We start from the raw sequence: 12,450 nt of genomic DNA on the forward strand, positions 1-12,450 counted from the left end.
TTTCTCTCTATTTTCCGCCAGTAATCACCGAGATTCTTACCCTCTCTTGCTCTTTGTCTCTTCCTCTCTCCTTCTTTCTCTCTCTCTCCTTCTCTTTCTCTCTATCTCTCTCTCTCTCGTCATACCATTTTTCTGCAATTCTTTAACGTAGCGGATGTTGCAGACGGCAAGCAATCATGAAGACGTGATCTGGATGCCGAAGGAGGTCAGTAATCAGCTGATGTCGAGGGTAAAATTTCGCCTGCAGCCTGAAAAACGAAAAGAAAGAAAAAAAAATGAAGATAAAATTTTTCCCACGCGAAGATAATTATGGAAGCTTAAAAAAGAAAGAAGAGAGAGAGAGAAGAGAGAGAGAGAGAGAGAGAGAGAGAGAGAGAGAGAGAGAGAGAGAGAGAGAGAGAGAGAGAGAGAGAGAGAGAGAGAGAGAGAGAGAGAGAGAGAGAGAGAGAGAGAGAGAGGGAGAGGGAGAAGGGTGCGGGGAATTAATTTTCAAAAAAAAAAAAAATCGAAATTTCTCTCAAAAAATATATCAACAACAAAATTTCCCTCATTAAGATAATTATTTGAAGGCAAGAAAAAAATGTATATATATATATAAATATCCAAATTAACCAGAGGAATGGATGGTAATCAACATAACCACTGCAGCAATCGTAAAAGTCAATAATCTTATTATCTTTGTGATGGAATGATCAATTTTTGTCGTATCCAATAGAAAATATTGACCGTTTGACGTCAAAATGGATGGATCATTAACTGGATGATTATAAAAAGGAATGAAATGGAATAGAGCTAGAATGAGGAGAGAATGAGAGGGACAGGATGAGATAAATGAATGGATAAAGAAACAAATTGATGAATAAATAAATAATGATAAAAATGAGAAGGATGGGGACTGAGGCAGAGAGAGAGAGAGGGGGGGGGGAAGAGAGGGGGCGAGAGAGAAAAAGAGAGAAAAAGAGAGAGAAAGAGAGAGAGAGATATTGGGGGGGAGGGGAGAGAGAAAGAGAGAGAGAGAGAGAGGGGGGGGGAGAGAGATAAAGAGAGAAAGAGATAGATAGATAGAGAGAGAGATAGATAAGAGAGAGAGGGAGCAAGAGAGAGAGAGAGAAAGAAGGAGAGAGAAAGAGAGAAAGATAGATAGATAGAGAGAGAGAAAATGAGAGATAAAAAAAGATAAACGAGACGCAAGACACGACAGTAAATTACAGAAACAGATTAGAGGAAAAGAGAAGCATATGTTATATAAAAAGGCTCATTATATTGACTGACATGTAATTGAGTTAATATGTAACGGCATGAAAAATTGAAAAATTAAAGATGACGAAAACAAAATAACTTTCACCTTTCATTATATATTTTCTTTTTTTATTTGCATTCTTATAGATACCCTTCTCTTTATCTTTAGTAATTATACATTTTCCTACGTATTTTTTTTTCCTCCCTCTAGCCCTTTTCTTATATTTTTTACATTTTTTTTTTCTAATTTATTCAAAACTTCCTATTAATACATTTTTCTTCCAAATTAATTAAAATTGATTAAAATCAAATTTCTTCGATTATTTTACCTCTTTCTCTTTCAAATCACCTTTTTTTTTGTCCCATTTTTCTTTATTTTCTGTTCCTTTTCCCATTCATATACAATTCTCTCTTTCCTTTCTAAATCCCCTCTTCTTTCTCTTTCTCTTCTCTTCTAATCATTATTCTTTATTCGTGATTCTACATCTTTCACCTTATTCAAAGCAAAAACACAAACAAAAAATAAATATATTACAGATCGACGAACACATAAAAATAACAACAAAAAATAACAACAAAAAATGAAATAAAAAAGACAGATAAACCATTATCTCCTTCTCCCTTTGGCCAAGCAGGCAATTAGTCAGGAAGGCAAGCAGTCATACGCAAGCACGCAAAAAGTTCGCAAGCACAGTCTGTGGTCATGCAGGCAAACACAGTCATGGAGATTGGGAAGCAGATGGGGCCAGAGACCTCATCTGATAAAGCAATTCTGTGTGGTCCGGACAAGCAAGCAAGCAAGCAAGACAGCGAGTGAGCAAGGCGACGAAGCAAGAAGGCAAGCAAACTAATAAAAAATCAAGCAACGAAGGAAGCAGGGGAGAAAAGGCAAAACAACAAACAAGCAATGGAGAAAGCAATGAAAAAAAATCTGAAGCAAGCACGAAATGAATAAATTAAGGAAATAGGTTGAGAAAGAGTAAAAACAAACACAAAATCAAGCAAGGAAGGAAAAGGGATAAAAAAAAAACGACCAAAAGCACACAGAATTTTTGTTCAGTCAGACATGCAGAGAAACACAAAGACGAACCAAACAAACGCACACAGAAATCAAGAAAAATAAAAAAGAGTGAAAGAGAGAGAGAGAGAGAGAGAGAGAGAGAGAGAGAGAGAGAGAGAGAGAGAGAGAGAGAGAGAGGGAGAGACAAGAGAGAGAGAGAGAGAGAGAGAGGGAGGAGAGAGACAGAGAGAGAGAGAGAGAGAGAGAGAGAGAGAGAGAAAGAGAGAGAGAGAAGGTAACTAAGCAGAGAAATCAAGCAAAACAAGCAAGGCCAAGCAAGGCGAGCACCGTTCCTGCTCGTGTGCTTGGGGAAGACCGGTACAGCTGATAGGGAAATCGTTTGCAAACGTTTACGAGCTGTTATAACACCCCGTGCTCGGGAAAGGGAGGATGAGGAGGAGGGAGAGGGACAGGGAGAAGAGAAGGAGAGAAGGAGGGGGGCAGTGACAGAGAGAAGAGAAGAAGAGAAGAGAGGGAGGGAGGGAGAAGGAGAGGAGAAGAAGAGAAGGGGGAGGAAGTAAGGAGGAGTGGCAGAAAGAAGAAAAGGTGGGGGGAGGGACAGGGGAAGGAAGGGGAAGGTGGGGAGAAGGAGAGATATAGAGGAGATGGAGCGGGGGCAGGGCCAGGGGGAAGAGAAGAAGGGAAGGGGGAAGGGAAGGGGGTGGAGAGAAATAGCAAGGGAGAGAAGAAGGGGGGAGGGACGGAAAGAGGTAGGGAGAAGAGAAAGAGTGAAGGGGGGAGAGGGGAAGGGGAGGAAAAGAAGAGGAGAAGAAGGAAAGGGAGAGTGGAAGGAAGAGGGAGTAGGGAGAGTTACAGCACACAAGGAGGGAGGGCGAAGAGGGGAAAGGGAAGGAGAGGAGAGAGGAGGAGCAGAGGGAGAGGAAAGAAGAGGAGGAGAGGCAACTGGGAGGATACGAGAAGGGGTGGAAGGTTAAGAAGAGACGAAGAGGGGAAGGGGAAGGAAGAGGGAGAAGGGGAGGAGGTGGGAATGGGGAGGGAGGGGATGAAAAGGAGAGAGATGGGAAAGTAGGAGGGAAGGGGAGGAAATGAGAAGGTGAAGGAAAGATGGGGAGAAAAGAAGAAGGATGGAGGTTTATTTATGTATGCATGCATGTAATATGTACACACACACACACACACACACACACACACACACACACACACACACACACACACACACACACACACACATACGCACGTACACACACACACACACAAACACACACACACACACACACACACACACACACACACACACACACACACACACACACACACACACACACACACACACACACACACACACACACATACATATATATATATATATATATATATACACACACACACACACACAGATATATACACATCATGATATTTCGCCTTCCACACTCCCACCAGCATCTGCCGCAGCCTCCTGCCCTCCGCATTCCCAAGATTATGCAACAAACAACGCTTAAGAGCAATAACCGTAATAGAAGCGCCATCATCACTCCCCGCGACGCCTTCAGCTAAAATAACTCTGTCATTTGCAAACCAAGGAGTCAGCGAAGAGCGATAAACAAGCGAACACTGGTAATGGCTATGGTCATTTCAGGGGTATTGATGATAACGTTTCGTTGATGAAGTTAGAATTACTATCTTCATAAATTGGTTATTCACTGATAAAAAAAACAAAAAAAAAAAACGGTAATAAGTCAAATAAAAATAAACATTTGACCTTTGTCTAACGAGCGAACGAGACTCGAGTTATGCGATTTATAATTTGTATAATTAAAACTCACCATATGGATATGATAAACAAGCAATTGTAATGATAACCAATACAGAAATTATTGGCTAATAAAAAAGGACGAATGAAAAAAAAAAAAAAATTAACGCTCATAAAACGACGACCCCGTTAACCAGAACCATAATTCATAACACTAAACGTACCGAACGAAATTCTAAGGAAACGCATATAAGCAAAGAAAACGTCACAGGGTCATTAAGCAATTGCCTTTTATATAATCACTGTCTCATATTATCAGTAAGATCATGAAACAAAGAACGGTTTACTAAATTGGTTGCAATTTATGAGGTTAAAAGTTGAAGTGAAATACCATGACAGGAATTACAGAGTGTAAATCACCGTTTTAAATTGTCCAATTGCTCAGAGTGCTGATGGATTATTGTCAATAACAATCTTTTAAAAATAGCTTTACAATCACGTACAGCAAGTTATGTTAGCGAGGTTAGAGTTTAATAACAAAAGATAACTTCAAGGGATGAATAAAAACACGTCTCGAGCTTCCCAGGGATAACAAGCGTATCATATTTCGAATTGTGGGTGCGAGTCTCCGTGTGGTTGACCTAGGGGTAACGAGCACAAAAGAAAGAGGAAAAGGAGATTTTTTTTTTTTTTTTTTTATAATTTGTTCATATCCCCCCCCCACCCCTATTATTGATAAACAACTTTAGGCTTGATGATAAAGACTTTGGTATCAAGTAGATTATAATGGTATTAGAAATTATAGCCTTGCAAATACAAGCGTGACAACTGAGCAGTGATATCAGCATTAACAAATATATAATTGCTTCGAACAGCGTAATGAAACGTGATTCCATTTGCAAGCGAGAACAACTTTAATGTCTCCATCTCCCTCTATTCATCTCCCCCCCCCCTCTCTCTCTCCCTCCCTCCCTCCCGCCCTTTCTCTCTCTGCTTCTCTGTCTTCCTGTTTTTATCTCTAGCTCCAACTCTATCTATATATCTGTCTATCTTTATCTCTATCTAAATCACTTTATCTATTTACCTATCTATCTACCTATTTATCTATCTTTCCTCGAGTTTATGTGTATAAACACAAAAACAGATAGACAAAAAGACAGATAGACAGGCAGACAGAAAGAAAGATAGTCAGCTAGACGGAGAAATCAATATGTATATATGAATACATACATAAATATATAATATAACATACACTACAGTCACGCAGCAAAACCACACACACACAGAAGAGTGAAAGTCTCTGTACAGCGCATCCTCCTATCTCGTTAAGTGTGACAGTATCCTACAAGTGCCTGGTATCAGTGTGAGTCTCATTTGCGATCTTAATGTGATTAGCGTGAGTGAAGTGAGGAAGGAATGTGGGAGAGGTTAGTTGTAAACTTAGGAGGGTTAAGGAGGTATAGTGGTGTTTGTGGTATAAACCAACCTCGTGAGGTTTCGAGGTTTGTAATTAGTGGCGTTGGGTCTTTTTTTTATTGGAATTTATCTCTATTTAGCTATCTATCTCTCTTCCTATCTATCTAATTATCTATCTTTCTATTTGTGTGTGAGTATTTATCTGTCTATCTCTCTTTCCTTCTTTCTCTCTCTTTCCCTCCCTCTTTCTCCCTTCCTCCCTCCAACTCCCTTATCCCTACATACCCCCCCCCCCCCCTCCCAACAACAGGCCTCATCCCTAGACGCATTTTCATCGCCCAATCAAAGGAGAAGATAAACGAATCGATAAAGATAATGAGAAAAGGGAAAACAAAGGAAGAAAGGCAGGCGCAAGACCGATCTCATGCCTCATCAGCTGAACAATGGCTTTCGGGCTAATCAATCTGGACTGGTTTGTAAGCGTGCCTCTCCCCTCTCTTTTGCTTTCTTGAGTTCTCTCGTTTTTTTTATAGTCTGTATGTTTCTCTGTCTGTCTTTCTGTCAATCATTCTCTTTCTCTCTCCCCCTCTCTTTCTGTATGTCTGTCTGGTCTCTCTCTCTCTCTCTCTTTCAGTTCTTTGTGTTGTGTATACTTTTCTTCTTGTTTCTTTGTCTCTTTCTATCTTCTCTTTTCATCTTTTTTCCTCCTCGTATTTTTTCTCTTCGATTCCTTGCTTTTCCTCTTCCTCCTCCTCCTCCTCTTACTGCTTTTCTCCTCTTCCTTCTTCTCCACCTCCTCCTTTTAATTCTTCTTCTTTCGAGACTCCTTCTAAGCCTCCATCCTATACCCTCCTCTTCCTCTACCACTTCCTTTCTCTTCCTTCTTCCGCCCAATTCTCTCTCTTCCTTTCACATCCTTTGGCGCTTCCTTCATTCCTTCCTTCACTAGTCTGTCTTCTCCTTTCCCCCTCCTCCTTTATTCTCCCATTATCTCACTCCCTCTCCTATTTTCACTCCGCTCTCTCACTCCCTCTACATCACTTCTCCCTCTCCCATTCACTGTCTCAATTACCTTTCCCTTTTCCTCTATCTCCTCCCCTTCCCTCTCTTAATGCCTCTCTCTCTTGCTCCCTTTCCCTTTCCATCTCCCTCATTCATTCTCTCTCGTTCCCTCTCTCCTCCCAGCTCCTCTCTTTCCCTTTCCCTATCCATCTCCCTCATTCATTCACTCTCCCCTTACTTCTCTCCCTCTCTCCCTTTCGCTTACCATCTCTCTATCCCCCTCTCTCTTACTCCCTTTTCCTTTCCATATCACTCATTCATTCTTTCTCCCATTCCATATCAATTTCTTTCTCTCTCACTCCGTTTCTCACCTCCTTTCCCTTTCCCTCATTCATCCCTCTCTCTTACTCCCTTTCCCTTTCCATCTCCCTCATTCATTCCCTCTCCCTCTCTTACTCCCTTCCCCTTCCATCTCCCTCATTCATTCCCTCTCTCTCTTACTCCCTTTCCCTTTCCATCTCCCTCATGCATTCCCTCTCCCTCTCTTACTCCTTCCCTTTCCATCTCCCTCATTCGTTCTCTCTCCCTCTCTTACTCCCTTTCCCTTTCCATCTCCCTCATTCATTCCCTCTCCTCTCTTACTCCCTTTCCCTTTTCATCTCCCTCATTCATTCCCTCTCTCTTATACTCCCTTTCCCTTTTCATCTCCCTCATTCATTCACTCTCTCTCTTACTCCCTTTCCCTCTCCCTCTCTTATTCCTTCCCTTTCCATCTCCCTCATTCGTTCTCTCTCCCTCTCTTACTCCCTTTCCCTTTCCATCTCCCTCATTCATTCCCTCTCTCGTATACTCCCTTTCCCTTTTCATCTCCCTCATTCATTCCCTCTCTCTCTTACTCCCTTTCCCTCTCCCTCTCTTACTCCCTTTCCATCTCCCTCATTCGTTCTCTCTCCCTCTCTTACTCCCTTTCCCTTTCCATCTCCCTCATTCATTCCCTCTCTCTTATACTCCCTTTCCCTTTTCATCTCCCTCATTCATTCCCTCTCTCTCTTACTCCCTTTCCCTCTCCCTCTCTTACTCCCTTTCCCTTTCCATCTCCCTCATTCATTCCCTCTCCCCTTCCCCCAAAGACACAATAACCCACGCCATAAAACCACATCTCCCCACCCAAGGCTTCACGTACCCACCACCCACTTCCGTTCGTGTGTCACGCTCTAAGTTCTCTCACCCCTGCCCTTTTCACTACTGCTCCCTGTACCCCCCCCCCCCTACGTACCCCAGGGTTCCCCCTACCCTTTCCCTTTCGCCTAAGTCCCTGTCTTCAGCCGAATCTCTACTCCCCTGCATCTCCTCGTAAGTCTAAGTTTCCCTTTAAGTTTTCACGTAAGTTTCCCCTTAAGTTCCACGTAAGTTTCCCCTTAAGTTCCACGTAAGTCTCCTCTCCACTCCATCTTCCCGTCTCCCCCCTTCTCCCTTGTCCTGAACCCATGCCCCTGCCCCCTGCCCCCTACCTGCCAAAGAGGAGCATATAAGCACAGGAAATGGAACGTTTCTTTACTCAATAGTATTAAGCAAATGTGTAACATTAAACTGCCTTTCGCTGATTGATGTGTAGTTTTATTACTTCCTCATTTTTCTTTTCATTTTTCCTTTTGTCTATTTTGTTGTCTGTTTGTCTATTTCTTTCTTTCTTTCTGTCATTCATTCTTTTTTGTTTTGTTTATTTTCGTTTTTTTTTATTTCCATTCTGCTTCGCCTTACTCCGTTAGCTTTCACTTCAATTCTTTTCTTTCCTTTAAAAAAAAATATATGAATAAGAATTCCAAAAGCCTCAAATATGTCAATGATGAAGAGTTCATAACGATAGTATGAATGACAGTTAAAATATAGCTAAATTCCATTCATTACAATAATACACATAAAATAACAATAGAATAGACTTTGGATCACTTCTTACGCTGCAGTGAAATCTCCTTCCTGTGTAAACTTCTATTGCATCCATTCTACGAAAAGAACAAAGGGAAATTAATAGAAAATGGAAGACAGGCGCTAAGAGGTTCATTCTCTTAGTTTGTGTGTGTGTGTGTGTGTGTGTGTGTGTGTGTGTGTGTGTGTGTGTGTGTGTGTGTGTGTGTGTGTGTGTATGTGTGTGTGTGTGGAGCAGACGATAATGTACAATAAAAAACGTTATGCGTTCAGAGAGTGTGAGAAAGTGAGAGTGTATGTACGACGGAGCCATGTGATGTTCACGTTCAAACAGCAACTTTGGCACCAAACGGGGACACATAACTCTCCAAAAGCACACCAATCATTACACAACCCAAATCCAACAGTAATTACAATAAATAAATAAATGAATAAATCAGGTGATGTAACTCTGAACTCTTTATTGATAATCCTTAGTGCTTATGCCGCACGTAAACAAGGATTTTCAACGCTATTGACAATTAAAACTATGTACTGAGCACGACTTAACGTGGGGTACGACCTTCGTGTGTGCTTTATACAACCCCTCGAATTGAGAAACCTCTTTGCACCAAACAGTCACAGCCTTCACACAAAGGTTCAGTGGTAATAACATAACTGCACTTTCACCTCAATATGTGTAGTAAATTACACGCTATTCTTAATGCTTAATAAAGTCATTAGCATTTGAACAGTTGGAAATATCCATTGCAATACCACTTTATATCGACTTAATGCATTACCCCACTATACTCATGAGGGTTCCGTTAAAAGCTCTTCAGACCCCGCTGGTATTAAGCCGAAAAAATGCTGAAAACCTCTGGGTCAGAATCCTGGTTAAACTGAACACCAAAATAAGGGAACTTCATTTGGAAGGTGAGGAGAGGAAATGAAAAGATCGATTGAATTCAAAATTGGTTGGATATCACATACAGACAGAAGATAATTTTATGTATGCACAGTAAATATACATTTACATATATACATAAATAAATAAATACATACATAAACACATATATGTGTGTGTGTGTGTGGAGAGAGGGAGGGAGGGAGGGGGAAGAGAGGAGAGAGGAGAGAGGGAGAGGGAGAGAGAGAGAGAAATAGTATGTGTGTGTATGCATGTATGTATATGCATGAGTGGAAGTACACGTGTGCACCTATACTGAATATCTGTGTACATGCATATGTACAGTAGTTATTTACACTGTGGATCAACTTTTTTAACCTTTTTATTGTTCATATTCTAAGGAGAGAAAAGTTTGTGAAGATAATGAAGATGATGATAGTAATGATAATGATGCAAAAACAATAATAATAACAATATTATTCATAATAACAACACCAATAAAAAAAAATAGTAATAACATCAATAATGACAATAATTCTGCAATATATTCATCAAACATCACACAGACATGTAAAGCCAAAGAAAGGCATCTCTCCCAATGCTCAAAGAAACCTGAAAGTGGATTTATCACTAACATTCTAGAGAAGAGGAGGGGAGTGCATGACATGTATGACGTAATGTGGCATATGCACTGATTCAACTGGTCTTTGCGAAACAAACACTTGTTTTATTTATTTGTTCGTTTTATTTGGCAGGTAGAGGTGACAGCAATAATAACAGAAAAAACGTGGCTGGAAGTCCATATAAAATTTATGCATTTGTATAATTCATATGTGCTCAAATATAGATCTGTAAAATAGTTATATCTACGTATTTATCCTCTTACAAATGCAGTTACAAATCAATCCAACTATGATAATAATTCATTTCATGTCTCTAGCCACCTGCCGATTCATTTATGATCATCTCCACTTTACAGAAGTCCATTCATTTACACCAATCCAATTTATTCGTCCACTTATAAATCCACTTACGAACACCTCCATTTCTTATAGTCAATCCAATATATATATATATTTTTTAATATAATTTATAAACCGCTCCACTTCTAAAAGCCCAAATATCCACTTCTAACAATCCAACGACTATTAATAACCCACCCATTTAAGAAAGAATTTACGAATCCCTCCGCTTCTAAAAATCCATACACGACCACAACTCCATATATGAACCCCGCCACTTCTGCAGTCACTCGCTAACAGTACATTATAGAACAAAACCCGACGCGAAAATCACTCTCAGCGTCAGTCAGCTCGAAGGACCAGAGGTCAGCGTGACAGCAGGAAACCCATTCTCCGTTTGGCTGTGGAATGCACCTTCCCTCAAGAGCTTAGAAGCGCACATTTTTTTTGGTACGAAGATAAAGAATATACTGTTGTGTTTGGAGGAGTCTTACGATGCGTTTTTGGTTTTGTTTTATCTTTTTATCTTTTATTATGTTTTTTTCTTGAATGAGGGAAATTCCTTTTCTTTTTATTCTAAACAACGTAAGGGACGTTAGAGGAATGAAATACGTTTCGCAGAATAGCGCGCGTTGTAAAGCAAAAAAAAACAAAAAAAATCGCAACGATCTGCTGGTGCATTCTTTCTCAACTGGCGCGTAGCTTACCTGCCGAGAATCCTTCGAGGCGGGGCGATGCAGCATCCCTTGCACTGAGATCAAAACATTAGCCTTTTTCCCGAGTGTGCATGAGAGCTGACATACTCCACGAGCGGAGTTCAACACCTCGTTCTCAAAACCTTTTTACACATCTTTCAAAACACGCATTGAATGTTCCTTTTCCAGGGGGGTGAGGTTTAAAGTGGGATGGATATGGGTATATGTTTCTGAAACTGGGTATAGCTAGACGGGCAGGATCGCTGTCCGCCACATGACACAGCCACAGCAACAAGTGCACTACCAGCTCAAGCCTCCATCACAGCGACGGAGATCTTGGGTATGAGAGCCCACGAGATGCCAAGTACCCTTTATTTGGCGGATGACCCGGCCACAAAGCGCTCCTAAAGTCACAACTGAATGGGAAGAAAAGCTCATTTTTATTACCGCATTCAGACTGAAATGATAATACAATGTAAAAAAACACACAGAGAAGAACTTTCGTCGATTGCGAATTAAATACGATTGGAAAGGTAGATGGGGAAAAAAATAAATTTAAAAAAATGAGTAGGTTGAAACATTACGCGAGCCGGTAACGTGCTAGGTTAAATTCTCAAGAGCGAGTTGGCCGTTTACTACGATGCTTAAAACCCCTTACCTATACCCTACCCCATTCCCATACCCATACCCCATACCCCATACCCGCATACCTACCTTACCCATAGCCACACACCAACCCATAACCCATAGACAATGTATTGCATCATGGGTTATTTAACTTGTTCTTTGTTATTATTGTTGTTAACCTTTTGAACTACTGTCCCCTACTTTTATAAAATTACCGCTATTATTGTTATGATGTTCATGACTAATATAATTTCTTACCATTACCATCGTGCACATAGGCGTATCAGTACTTATATTATTTTGTTATTATCGTTTTTTAATTATTATTACCGTTGTTAAGCTGAATAAGAATTATCATGACTGTTGTTATCATTATGCTTACTACATTTACATTACCATTGTAAATGCAGCCATCATAATGATTACTATGATGATAATGAAGCTTATTGTTATTATTATCAATATTATGATTATCATTATTGTTATTATTGCTTTTTATTATTATAATCATTATTGGTGGTAGTGGAGGTAGTTGCATTTACTGTTACTGTTGTTATTACCATTATGATTATCATTATCATCATCATTATTATTGTTATTGATATTTTATTACTTATTATCATTAGTATTACTTATTATCATTAGTATTACTTATTATCATTGTATCATTATCTTTGTCATTATGGTTGTTGTTGTTGTTGTATTTATGATTGTTTATACTATCATTGCCATCAATATACTATTATCAATAGAGAGTAGCATTATTTATATTATCATTCCTGTGATTCTTATTATTATCATTATTATAATTTTTATTTTTAACATAATTATCATTATTACATCATTATCATAGTCTGTTTATATAATCACGATCATTATTTTATTATTGTTATTACTTTTATCACATTATTGTTATCACCATTGTC

General features: G+C 39.7%; 1 long non-coding RNA gene across 1 annotated transcript; it reads right to left on the reverse strand.

Moving 5' to 3' along the window:
* On the reverse strand, positions 1-11,181 carry LOC125036533. Its single transcript, XR_007115901.1, has 2 exons — positions 10,910-11,181; positions 1-248 (listed from the first exon to the last, which is right to left on the reverse strand). It is a non-coding gene; the product is annotated as an uncharacterized LOC125036533 (long non-coding RNA).
* Positions 11,182-12,450: the final 1,269 nt, after the last annotated feature.

Source organism: Penaeus chinensis, chromosome 21 (genome assembly GCF_019202785.1).
Source record: "Penaeus chinensis breed Huanghai No. 1 chromosome 21, ASM1920278v2, whole genome shotgun sequence".
NCBI lineage: Eukaryota > Metazoa > Arthropoda > Malacostraca > Decapoda > Penaeidae > Penaeus > Penaeus chinensis.